The sequence below is a fragment of the Oncorhynchus clarkii genome, chromosome 25 (genome assembly GCF_045791955.1).
Source record: "Oncorhynchus clarkii lewisi isolate Uvic-CL-2024 chromosome 25, UVic_Ocla_1.0, whole genome shotgun sequence".
Taxonomy (NCBI): Eukaryota; Metazoa; Chordata; class Actinopteri; order Salmoniformes; family Salmonidae; genus Oncorhynchus; species Oncorhynchus clarkii.
In genome coordinates, this window is record NC_092171.1 from 6,272,827 (window position 1) to 6,287,034 (window position 14,208).

Consider the following 14,208-nt stretch of genomic DNA (forward strand, 5'->3'; position numbering starts at 1 on the left):
TGCGAGAGTAGGCATCCAGCCAGTGCGTGTTGTGCCAGCCCAGCGTGTTTGGTCTCCAGTACGCCGCTTCGGTCCAGGGTATCCTGCGCCGGCGCTGCGTGCTGTGTTTCCAGGGCACTGGGAGGGTGCAGTGTGTTCTATGCCTGCGCTCCGCCCGTGCCGGGCGAATGTGGGTATTGAGCCGAAGGGAGAGGTGCGAGTGGTATGCACCAGAGCTCCAGTGCTCACCCACAGCCCGGTCCATCCGGTGCCGCCTCCATGCACCAAGCCTCCTGTAGGTCTCCCCAGCCTGGTGGGCCCTGTGGCAGCCCCACGCACCAGGCCGTCTCCTCCCTACAGGTGCTCCCGCCTGTCCAGCGCTGCCGGAGCCTTCCTCCTGCCCTGCGCTGCTGGAGTCTCCCGCCTGCCTGGCGCTGCCGGAGTCTCCCGCCTGTCCGGCGCTGCCGGAGTCTCCCGCCTGTCCGAGGTCGGCGGCGAGGGTCGGCGTTTATAAAAGTACTGTCACGTTCTGACCTTAGTTCCTTTGTTATGTCTTTGTTTTAGTATGGTCAGGGTGTGAGTTGGGTGGGTTGTCTATGTTCGTTTTTCTATCATTTGGGATTTCTGTGTTCGGCCTAGTATGGTTCTCAATCAGAGGCAGTTGTCAATCGTTGTCCCTGATTGAGAATCATACTTAGGTAGCCTGGTTTCACTTTTGAGTTGTGGGTGTTTATTTTCCGTGTTAGTGTCTGTGCCACACGGGACTGTTTCGGTTTGATTTACTTCACGTTTATTGTTTTGTTCAGTGTTCGTTATTCATTAAAAAACATGAACCCTTACCACGCTGCGTTTTGGTGCTCCGATCCTTCATACTACTCCTCTTCCTTACAAGCAGTTAGTCATATTGGACTTTCTGGCCTTGTCTAAACCTCGATATCCCTCTGGCTTCCTCCAGTTGAATAGGAGAGCTGGAAGTGTGGCAAAGAGATTCTAGCCTTGTCCAAACAAGAGGCCTTGGTTTATAGGCAACAGGATGAAAGGCTTTCCTCTTTCTCCTCAGTCAGAGGAACTAGGTGTGGTGGTGGAGACCTGGTGTTACTGACTGAGAGGGAAGCAGCTCCACTCACATTGATAAGACACAGTGTGTGTGTGTATGTGTGTGTTACAGCCCATGTCAACATCAGGCCTATTGTACTGTGTACTGAGAAAGATTGGGTCCTCCCAAGATCAGCTTTAGCTTCCCTGGTCTGGTTTATTCAGTGCTTCCTAGAGGAACATGGAGCATGATACTAGGATAACGGTACAGAGAGGAGGGAGAGAGAGGAGACAGGGGGAGAGGGAGCCACCATGGTGGGAATCTCACAGTCACTAAGAAGGGTGTGGAGCTTGGGCATGTTTTCATGTGTGTGAATGTGTGTGTGTGGGTGGGGATTCAAATCAAATCAAATCTTATTGGTCACATACACATGGTTAGCAGATGTTATTGCGAGTGTAGCGAAATGCTTGCGCTTCTAGTTCCGACAGTGCAGCAATATCCAACATGTAATCATATAAATAAATGGATGAGCAATGACATAGTGGCATAGGCAAGATGCAATAGATGGTATAAAATACAGTATATACAAGATGAGTAATGCAAGATATGTAAACCTGATTAAAGTGGCATCATTAAAGTGACTAGTGATCCACTTATTAAAGTGGCCAGTGATTTCAAGTCTGTATGTAGGCAGTAGCCTTACCGTGTCAGGGAAGTTTAACAATCTGAAGGTATTTTTCACTCTTGTGAACATGTGCGTGTGCGTGTGTGCACACGCTGTGAGCATGTGTGCATGAGCATACGAGCGCGAGTATCTGTGTAAATCTGTGTATGCGTGTGGAATGTGTGTACATACTGGACATTATGTCAGTTTGTCCATACTGGGCATTATGTCAGTTTGTACATACTGGACATTATGTCAGTTTGTCCATACTGGACATTATGTCAGTTTGTACATACTGGACATTATGTCAGTTTGTCCATACTGGACATTATGTCAGTTTGTACATACTGGACACTATGTCAGTTTGTCCATACTGGACACTATGTCAGTTTGTACATACTGGACATTATGTCAGTTTGTACATACTGGACATTATGTCAGTTTGTACATACTGGACATTATGTCAGTTTGTACATACTGGACATTATGTCAGTTTGTACATACTGGACATTATGTCAGCTTGTACATACTGGACATTATGTCAGTTTGTACATACTGGACATTATGTCAGTTTGTACATACTGGACATTATGTCAGTTTGTACATACTGGACATTATGTCAGTTTGTACATACTGGACATTATGTCAGTTTGTACATACTGGACATTATGTCAGTTTGTACATACTGGACATTATGTCAGTTTGTCCATACTGGACATTATGTCAGTGTGTACATACTGGACATTATGTCAGTGTGTGTCGGCCACATGCGTGACAGGCTGTAGACACACGGAGAGATGCCAGAGACAGAGGAAAGGGTAGAGCACGGGGAGGATGAAAAAGAGTCGTTTGTGGCCAGGGCCTGCTGACAGGTGGGCTGGGTCGATCCGGCTACCCATCCACCCGTCCACCTCCCCCGCACGCCCTCCCTCCGCCCACACTAACTCAGCCAGGTGCCGTTGCTGTGGCAACAGGGTGGCCCTCGACCGACACACACACACATACTGTGCATCACGATAGCATGCTAACCACAGAGAGGAAGGGCTACCAGGCGCTGTCACACAACCATAAAACACAGTCCATTTTTCCCCGACAACCAATGACAATGCAGGTGTGGTACAATATCCTGTTGTGATGGTTGCAAATCATTTGTTGGTGGAAAAGAACAGACATTGGTATCGCATGCTATGCCGTTGGCCTGAATGCTTATCCTGTGTGTTGTCATCATGGTGGTGTATACACTGACTAAACCAAACATTAGCAACACCTTCCTAATATTGAGTTGCACACCCTTTTGCCCTCAGAACAGCCTCAATTCGCCGGGGCATGGACTCTACAAGGTGTGGAAAGTGTTCCACAGGGATGATGGCCCATGTTGACTTCAATGCTTCCCACAGTTGTGTCAAGTTGGCTGGACGTCCTTTGAGTAGTGGACCATTCTTGATATACACGGGAAACTGTTGAGCGTGAAAAACCCAGCAGCATTGCAGTTCTTGACACAAACCGTGAGTCTGGCACCTACTCCCATGCCCCGTTCAAAGGCACTTAAATATTTTGTCTTGCCCATTCACCCTCTGAATGGCACACATACACAATCCATGTCTCAATTGTCTCGAAGGCTTAAAAATCCTTCTTTAACCCGTCTCCACGTCATCTAGACTGATTGAAGTGGACTTAACAAGTGACGTCAATAAGGGATCATATCTTTCACCTGGTCAGTCTGTGTCGTGGAAAGAGCAGGTGTTTTCCATGTTTGTATAGTCAGTGTACATGGAGCTTCTCCCACCATCTTCACTGATCAGCCCAACAAGAGGCCTTCTTCTCTGGGGGCACTTGTGTGTGTGCACTTGTATGCGTGTAACTGTGTGTTTGAATCTGTATGTGTACACGCGTGTGTGTGTGTGTGCGTGCATGCGTGTAACTGTGTGTGCACTTGTGTGTGTGTGCGCTTGCGCGCGTGTAACTTAGCTATGTGTGTGTCTGTGTATCTGTGTGTGCATCTGTGTGTGGGTGGGTGCACATGGGTTTTTATAAAACAAGTACTAGAGTTATTTTGGTCTGTGGCTCACCACAGCTCACACTCTCCCTGTCATGTTCTGTTGTCACACGGCCTTGAAGAGCAAGAGAAAGACTGAAAAGAAGACCGGCCCCACGGGCAACATGCTAGCCCTGCTTATCATATAGGCTCTTCGCATTTCGAATAAACACCATAGAACCCATTGAACTCACACTGGATGGTAATGCAACATAAACACTATAAGACACGGGCATGCTTAAGGGTTATGTCTGAATGATGTTTTAGCCAGTAATATTTGTCATTCATCATTTATGTGTAATTCATATACATTAGTAACTTATTTTGCCCACTGTGTATGTATGCTGGTGAGTATGCGCATGTGTGTGCACGCACACGTGTATTTGCATGTGTGTGTGTGTGTGTGTGTGTGTAGTGTGTGTTGAAAAACAGGTCAAGTAAGACCCTCTCAGCACAAGTAAGGTCTCAAACCAAGCTTCGCCTGAATGGAGAGGTCTGGCTGCTATGAACAAGCCAGTCAGTTCATTCGGATGTGACCAGTCATATCTAGAGCTGTCGCTGCTGATGAGCAGTATATGTACAATGGAAACAACTCACCACAACAAACATCACTGTTTGTCCTGAACCATCTATACCTAGTCCACCTACCACTAGTCACTTCCACCCTCAATGAGCTGGGGCGCCTACCTACGCAGTGGGAGGATGGGTTCACACATATAGGTGTGTGTGTGTGTGTGTGTGTGTGTGTGTGTGTGTGTGTGTGTGGGCGTGTGGTCACACACTCACCTTAACGTTTTCCATCCACAAGCTGCCACCACCGGATGTTTTTTAAGGCCAGTTTTGTTTGACAATCCTGCTGCGTAGCGTGAGCCTCACGGAGCTACAGGGGGTTAAGGTTTAGTCGACTTATTCATATCTCTGTGGCTGTTCTCAGTCATAAATAGGTTACTGAATGGTATCAGGTAGCACAATGTCTTTTCAACATATTTTTAAAAAGGTCCAATGCAGCTATTTTTATCTAAATAGAAAATAAACAAAGATGGCTTCTAAGCAAAGAGCAGTTTCGCGAGCAAGAAGTTTGCTAGGACTGTCTGGGAGTGGTCTGAGTGGGGAGGGGAAAATGAGTTGTTATTGGCAGACAGGTATGGATCTATCTTTCTTATTGGTCTATTAACTCATTTACTGCCTGGTGATGTCACCATGGAAGGCCAAAACTCCATCCCACCAAAACAGGCAGAAATTTCAGGCCGTCTTTTCAAAAAGCTCTGACACTAAACGCGCATTATCATAATTTTCACAATTTCAAAGTATTATTCCAACCCTATAGTGTGGATATATATATATATAAAACACAGGGAAATCAGGCTGACTGCACTAGTGCTTTACCATTTTTTCAACCATATTTTGCTCATAGGGTAGCTATGCGGTATCTTGTACATGGTCATATGCTCACGTTCTGTAGTAAATGGAAAACAGTTTGACGAAGTATTTACATATGAGAAAAATAATACGATACATAAAAGTATGTAAGTTTGTATCTATGTAGAGCCATGTACAAATCCAATAGCAGCCCTACACACACACTCACACACACACACACACACACACACACACACACACACACACACACACACACACACACACACACACACACACACACACACACACACACACACACACACACACACACACACACACACACACACACTCCAACAGGAAGAGTGTGGGTGTTTGGGAGCAGCTGCATGGGAGAAGTGTCAAACATGGTTTCCTCCTGAATCTCTCTTCTTTCATTCTCTCTCCCTCTTGTGTGCACGCGCTCACACACACACACATGCGCTCACACACACACACATGCGCTCACACACACACACACATGCGCTCACACACACACACATGCGCTCACACACACACACACACACACACACACACACACACACACACACACACACACACACACACACACACACACACACACACACACACACACACACACACACACCATCTCCACCAACTATCTTTACCACTCCATAGCTCTTATCAGGAAGCAGAACCATATCATGCAATTCAAAGAAACAGGAGATTAAAATCTGCAGAGTTAGCACAGCTAGTGTGTGTGTGTGTTTGTGTGACTAGCGTAGAGAAAACGGAAGGACTGACGCAACGACTACTTTGCGTTACTTATACAGTGTCAGCCAAAAGTTTGGACACACCTACACAATCAAGGGTTTTTCTTTATTTTTAATATTTTCTACATTGCAGAACAATAGTGACATCAAAAAAGACATCACAACTATGAAATAACACATATGGGATCATGTAGTAACCAAAAAAGTTTTAAACAAATCAAAATATGTTTTATATTTGAGATTCTTCAAAGTAGCCACCCAGGTGACCTGATGAAGCCGGTTGAGAGAATGCCAAGAGGGTGCCAAGCTGTCATCAAGGCAAAGGGTGGCTACTTTGAAGAATCTCCAATATAAAATATATTTTGATTTACTTTAACACGTTATTGGTTACAACATAGATGTGTTATTTCATCGTTTTGATGTCTTCACTATTATTCTACAATGTAAAAAAATGATGACACTTAAGAATAACACTACTTTTAACTGGTACTGTAAGTATGTGTCCTATTTTCGTGAACTGTAAGTATTGTCACTTAATGTGATGTGGATGTTGAGCGGCTTCACTGCAGGTAGATTGTATGTTTTAATATTCAATAAAAAATAATATATATATATATATATATATGTTGTCACTTAACACCTTCTGATAGTGTCATGATAAATGCTGAAATAAGTCCAGCTTCGTTTAAGGTCTATTTATACTTTGGTTAAGAGAGTGGCTGATGGTAATAGAAAGATGTTATGGTTAGAATCATTAACAAGGAAAAAGTAACCAAGGAGAAAATATACAGTGTAATTTGAAATGACACAAACATACCTAGCTCAACGGATAAACTTAACATTCACAGTCAGACTCTTGGGAGAGTTGGGGCAACTCCCCCATGGCTTCATTTTGGTACTAAGATTGTGTCTTTGTCTTTAGCTAGTGGAGAGAAGGATCCCGATGAGCACAAGACACTGAAAAGACGTCTTTTCAATGTCTTGTGCTCACTGGGATGGAGTGGTGTACAGGCTCAAAGCTCATGGTGTTTGGACACAGTCCGAGACAGGACAGTCACAGGACAGGAGGCCTCAGACAGGCCCTATTGTGTCCAGATGGGCCTTTATTGAGTCCACAGCTGGGCACAAAGAGCCTGCCGGTATGCCTCTGCAATGTGTCATTCTCTCTCTCACTTACACACACACACACACACACACACACACACACACACACACACACACACACACACAATATTGTGACTTAGTGGTTAGTGGACCAAATAAATAACATCATCCTGGGAAAAAACATATCACTGTATAGGCAATGGGACTGAGAACATGACATTTGATACATTTGGTGTCTCATTAAATTAGTCCACTAGTTGTCACAAATCAAAGAAAGGTCAATCAGCCAATCAGGTTGCCAGGTGCAGTCCTTTGAGGCTAACCTTTAGGTGGGGTTCCCCACTGGAAAACAACTATTGGTTTGAGGTGAAACTGGCAACCTAGGAACCTGGAGGTGTAAATGAGTCATCGACATGGGAGTGGCTAGTTAGTTGGTTGACATCCAGAAGGGAAGTGATGCAATCTTGTTTACCAGAGCTCCAGCTCCATCTCTGCACCCCCGCTGCCCCCACTTCCCGCCCCCGTCCCAACCGCCACCGCTAGTGGCGTCCTGCACTGTGACTGCAGCCCTAATGCAGAGAGGTGCACCCACGCACCCCTGCTGCACACCCCTGTGAATCAAAACAACGGTATAAGCCTCGAGCTCAGCCCTTCAATACACCACAGATATTATTATAGCTAACAGCAATTTGGTACTGTATGCTCTGTCCTAGATTGTCTGTTATTTATTATTTGTATGCAAAACTCCACACAACCCCACACGGGAAAATAAAGTTATTTGAATTGAATGAAAGGGACAACATTATTACTATAATTAAGAGATGGTACCCCTAGGCAGTTGGCAGTTGGAATGGGAACAATTGGTAATGATATTCTGACTGTCTTTCAGAGGGAACGGAGGTCACTCTGAAGAGATGGTCATACTAATTATACAATGGGTGGGTCTCATCCTGAATGCTGATTGGTTAAAACCGCATCCCAGTCGGTGTCTATTCCACAAGTTACCGCCGGCAAAATCGATGACGGTAAAATGCCGCTTTACTCGGTTCCATCTGACTGCGCAATCCACTGTCTCATCAGCCCAGCCAGGCAATTTATAAACTCGATCTCCAATATAAAAAGCATATAGACATTTAGCTTTCAACAGCGGAAAAGTGTATAAACCTCGCTGTCTGTCTCTCAGACATTTGCAACATTGTTTCAATATTCAAATTCGATCTCCAGCTGTCCCATAATAATGAACGTGTCCTGAGTCGGAATGAGACAGACAAGCAGGCAGCGTTTCTCAGCCAGTTGAAATCACGAATCAGCCGGCATAATTTGTATGGATACTGTATATACAAAACAATGTCAATGGAAGGTCAATGGAAACGAAGTGCGGCTAGTTTGCAGTCTTTCCAGCTTCAGTTTGAAGTGACTGTTTTAACTGTGCTGTTGGCTAGCTCCTCTGAACAACAGTGTCCTGATGATTTAGCTCATTGTTATGGATGTATCCAAATAAATGTCACGAGAAAACAGCATAAACAAATGCAACCACTTTGCTGTGATTCTGGCTGCACTTTTTTGACGTGACTGTAAGTTAGCCGTAGTTGGCTAGCTAGCAAGAGCGGGATAAGAACGTTGCCAGCCAGTATGGCAATGGAACATTTAGAATGAACGATAGATACAGAACAAAAAGACTGAACGACTGGGTCGCATCTCTAGCAACCGAACCGATAGAACGAACGACCAGTCGGCTTGGGTAGCAACCCTAGATTTGTGTTGGGACTATATCTCGTGGAAGGATGACATAGTATAAATAAATTGAAAGTGTGTCAATCATTATTGGAATATGTTGGTAACGCGTTGCATAAAAGTGATAAAGCCCTCGAAGGTTAGGTTCTAACTTAGAATGTTCTAATAAAGTGACGAGGCCCTCGAAGCCGAGTGTTTGGAGGATATATTGGCACAGTTTGTCGACAGTTGACTTCGCCTCGGACCTAACAACACCTGTGCCAATATATCCTCCAAACACTCGGCTTCGAGGGCCTCGTCACTTTATTAGAACATTCTAAGTTAGAACCTATTTAAAGACATAAATTCACAAAAGCACAACGTCTTCGAACATACAATTACAAAACTTCAGAAGCTTTTTTTAAAAAAAATTCTTGGTCCTAGAGTAATGAAATGTTCAGAGTGCATTCAGGGGAGTTACTGCTTTCAATACATTTGAAAACATTTCATTGGGCCAAAAAAATCAGTTGCGAAGGTTTTCGTCCGACAGCGATACGATGTACAGACTTGGAAAGGGGCAAACAATCGGTTGGTTATATGTGCACCTGACAAAGCTTGGCTATATCATCATGACCCACCTCAGGTGCACCATTATCATTCCTTATCGATAAATACCAGTTTTTCCATTTGATTAGACATGCCATGGCAGTCATGGCGCCATTACTATACGCACTGAGCACAAAGCCCCCCCCCCCCCCCCCCCCCCACACACACACACACGCACACACGCAGCCTCGCTGCTCAGCTCCTCTCTTCCGCTTGTGTTGTCAGCTTCTCTCTGACTATGTCCTGTTTTGTGTGTGTGCGTGAATGCGCATATGAGCGTGTGTGTCAGTGTGTGTGACTATGCTTGTACGTGTGTGTGGCTGAGTGTGTATGTACGTGTGTGCATGTGTGTGTGCGTGGATGCCAGATGTGTTTTGCGTCCCCTCTCCGTCCGTCCGGCACGCCGGGTCTTAATCGGAGCGTCACAGCTCTGGAGCTCCGGAGCACAGCGGGCCCTCTGTGTCGCCCCAAGAAACGCACCGTTGTGTGGGCCTGGGCATCTGCAGCCCGGGGGCGAGGGAGGAGCCGGTGGCCTTCCCTGGTGGCTTTTACAAGCTGTCTCCTTTTTTGGGATGGTTGACCTCTGAACTCTTGGAGATAGCACTACAACCTCCACACAAATACACACATGCATGAAGGCGTACACACACAAAAGGAGATGTACACACACATGCATGCAGACGGACACACGCATGAGCATGTCACGCGCATGGGTACACGCACCCGTGCACACACGCAAGCTCGAGCAAGGGCATGCACAAACTCGCACACACACCCTAGTACTCACCCATCCACACACACACGGATGGTCTCGGGGGGGCAGTGTGTGGCGTGTCACTCTCTCTGGCCCCAGTGGCACGTGCTCCACTAGGCCTGGCTGGAGGCCCAACTCGCTGGCACCCTGCACCTGTGAGCCTGAGCCACCAAGAGACAGGAAACCCCGAAATAACTGCTGAGTGTCTTCATCTCGCGAGTGTGTGTGACAGAGAGAGAGATACAGAAAGAGAGTGGGTGGGGGGGAAATCGCTGGAGGGAGGTAGAGTGATAGAGAGAGAGAGAGAGACATTTGCACCTGGACAGTTTGGCTGTTACAATCGCTGCCTTAATATCACCAGTCAAACTCTTGGCCTGCCCATCCTACTGCTTACAGCAATTCCCCTCAACCCAAAGTGAACAGGGTCATCTACTCAAACTACACATCCTTAAATTCTGACTATAATAAAGCCTCAGTACCCTATACATTTAACCGTTCATCATTTTCAATGAGGAGGCCACACAGCCAATCACGACCTCTGAACCCTCCAGAGGCTCAGAGAAACTGTGACTCACAGTGTGGAAAACAATCAACAGTGCTGCCGTAGCATGCTGTTGGCCTCATTGAGACACCGACATTGAAACTACAACAGTGTGTGATTAAAATCATTCCACTCAGATGCTGTGTGTAAGTGTGTGTGTGTCTGCTTTGTGTGTGTGTGTGTGTGTGTGGCTGCTTTATCATAGGTTATCAGACAAGTACAGACGCTAACAAACAGGTAGCCAGCCCGACCACATATGTCTCTGAGCTAGCGGGCATAGTTCATATCCTCATCGTTCAAACGCTTCGCATAGATACACAGAGAGACAGAGAGCTACATGCAGACCCATGCAAAAATCTGTGGCCCAATACTAAAATAAGCCCCGAGAGCGTGCACCTGCACCCCAGTCGGGTCCACCTACACACAGGTGTCAGGAAGTGACACACACAAAGAGAGAAAGAGGGAGGGGGGGAAAAAACTAGAGCAGGGTGAAATCTGTCTGCTGCGGTCACCCAAAGAGCTTTCTCTAGATTTCTCTTCTCTACTCTTTGGAGGGTACGCATGAGTGTTTGAGTAGAGATGTGAGTCTGTATGAAAGTGTGAGTACTTCAGTATGTGTATGACTGTGTGTGTCTGGGTGAACTGGAGGGTGTAACTAGAATTTGGGTAGACAGAAGTGGAGGCTCCTCAGAGGAGTACCGCCAACACAAAACACTGCAAGTTCTTTTTAAAGATCCTTACTGTCATTTTATTTTTTGTAATTTGAAATAGATTTCTAAGTCTTTTTGTAAATGTATGTAAAGCCCAATATTTCACCATCCCCCTCGGTGAATTTCATAAAAATATGAAACATTAAAAAAGTTATCCTTTTTAGATAAAACTATACTAAATATATTCACGTCACCAAACAATTGACTTAAACACAGTAGCCTCAACAACACTCTGTAGGGTAGCACCATGGTGTAGCCGAAGGACAGCTAGTTTCCGTCCTCCTCTGGGTACATTGACTTCAATACAAAACCTAGGAGGCTCATGGTTCTCACCCCCCTCCATAGACTTAAACAGTAATTACGACAACTTCCGGAAGATGTTCTCCAACCTATCAGAGCTCTTGCAGCATGAACTGACATTGAACTGTCCACCTAATCAAAGGACCAGAGAATTAGTACTAGAATTAGTACTATTCTAGTACTAAAAGCATAAGCTATAGCTAGCTAGCACTGCAGTGCATAAAATGTGGAGAGTCGTTGACTCAAGGAGAGAGAAAGACAATAGTTTAACAGTTTTTAACAAATAAATTTTTCGCGGTGTAAGTGTCGATCCACTGATCACCCGTCTTGGAATACCTGACTGTCAAATATTGACCCTTCTACCTTCTGAGGGAGTTTTCAGCTGTTATCGTAACTGCTGTATACATTCCACCTCAAGACAATAAAAATAACAAGCTGCCGCTTAAAACTTCTTAAGGCTAGGGGGCACTAATTGGTCGATTTGGATAGAAAACACTCTAAAGTCTCCAAAACAGTTATAATTATGTCTGTGAGTATAACAGAACTTATTTGGCACGCGAAACCCCAAGGACAAACCATCCAGGATTTTTTTTTTTGAGGTTACTCTCTTTTCAATGGGTTTTCTATGTGGATCTAGATTTCTAAGGCACTTGCTTGCAGTTCCTGTCACTTCCACTAGATGTCAACAGTCTTTAGAAATTGGTTGATGTTTTTCCTTTGAGAAAATTAATGACAGTCATCCAATACGCTGTAATAGAAATAAGGCCATGCTCATAATATATATTTTTTTATATCCCTTACCTTGAACGGCACCGACCGCCACTGATAGGTCTGTGTCTCTCTCTATATGAACTGTTGTGTGTACTTGTGTGTGTGTGTATGTCACGTTCTGACCATAGTTCTGTTATTTTATTCTTTTTTTTAGTATGGTTAGGGCGTGAGTTGGGGTGGGGAGTCTGTTTGTTTTTCTATGTTGGTTTTTGAGTTCGGCCTAGTATGGTTCTCAATCAGAGGCAGGTGTCGTTAGTTGTCTCTGATTGAGAATCATACTTAGGTAGCCTGGGTTTCACTTTTTGTTTGTGGGTGTTTGTTCCCGTGTGAGTGTTTGGGTCACACGGTACTGTTTCGGTTTTGGTATATTCACGTCATTGTTTTGATTCAATGTTCAGTGCTTTCTTTTATTAAAATCATCATGAACACTTACCACGCTGCCCTTTGGTCCGATCCTTACTCCTCCTCAGATGAAGAGGAGGAGATCCGTTACAGTGTATGTGTGTGTATTTGCATGTTCAATCTTCTGTCTATAATAAGGTTTGTCTGAGTTCTAAAACAGTCTGTGAATCATATTCAAGAAGTCCCAGTGTTGCTCATCTGAAGAGCAGAAAAGGTGACAGATACTCTAGGAGAGTAGTCACCACCTCTAACGTACAGTAACATATGACCACGGAGCATGCACGCACACAAATACTACCCCATAACCCATGTACCCCTCAAACAGAGACTCAGGGATTACCTCTCAATACACCCAGTCACTACAAAGATACAGGCGTCCTTCCTAACTCAGTTGCCAGAGAGGAAGGAAACTGCTCAGGGATGTTACCATGAGGCCAACGGAATGATTGGAATAGGAATGATTGCTCAAAACACCTATTCACAGTGATAATAGAGAGACAGCAATGAGAAAATCCTGAAAACATTTGATTTACAGTGCCTTCAGAAAGTATTCACACCATTTGACTTTTTCCCCACATTTTGTTGTGTTACAGCCTGAATTTAAAATGGATTACGTTGTGATTTTATTGTCAGACAATACCCCATAATGTCAAACTGAAATGTTAAAAAAAATCTATGTTTACAAATTAATTAAAAAAATAATTAGTACTCAAGTCCTTCGTTATGGCAAGCATAAATAAATTCAGGAGTAAAAATGTGTTTAACAAGTCTCATTATGAGTTGCTCTTTGTGTAAAAATAGAGTTAAACAAGATTTTTGAATGACTAACTTATCTCACTACCCCACATATACAATTATCTGTAAAGTCCCTCAGTAGAGCAGTTAATGTCAAACACAGATTCAACCACAAAGACCAGGGAGGTTTCATATGCCTCGCAAAGAAGGGTACCTAGTGGTAGATGGGTAAAAAAAACGGACATTAAATATCTCTTTGAGTATGGTGAAGTTATTAATTACACTTTGGATGGTGTATCAATACACCAAGTCACCACAAAGATACAGGCGTCCTTCCTAACTCAGTTGCCAGAGAGGAAGGAAACCGGTCAGGGATGTCACCATGAGACCAATGGTGACTTTAAAACAGTTAGAGTTTTATGGCTGTGCTAGGAGAAAACTGAGGATGGATCAACAGTATTGTATTTACACAATGTTTTGCAATGAAGGTCTACAGCAGCCTTAACAGCACTCTGTAGGGGAGCACCATGGCGAAGCCGGAGGACAGCTAGTTTCCGTCCTCCTCTGGGTACATTGACTTCAATACAAAACCTAGGAGGCTCATGGTTCTCACCCACTTCCAGACTTACACAGTAATTATGACAACTTCTGGAAGATGTCCTCCAACCAATCAGAGCTCTTGCAGCATGAACTGACATGTTGTCCACCCAATCAAAGGATCAGAGAATT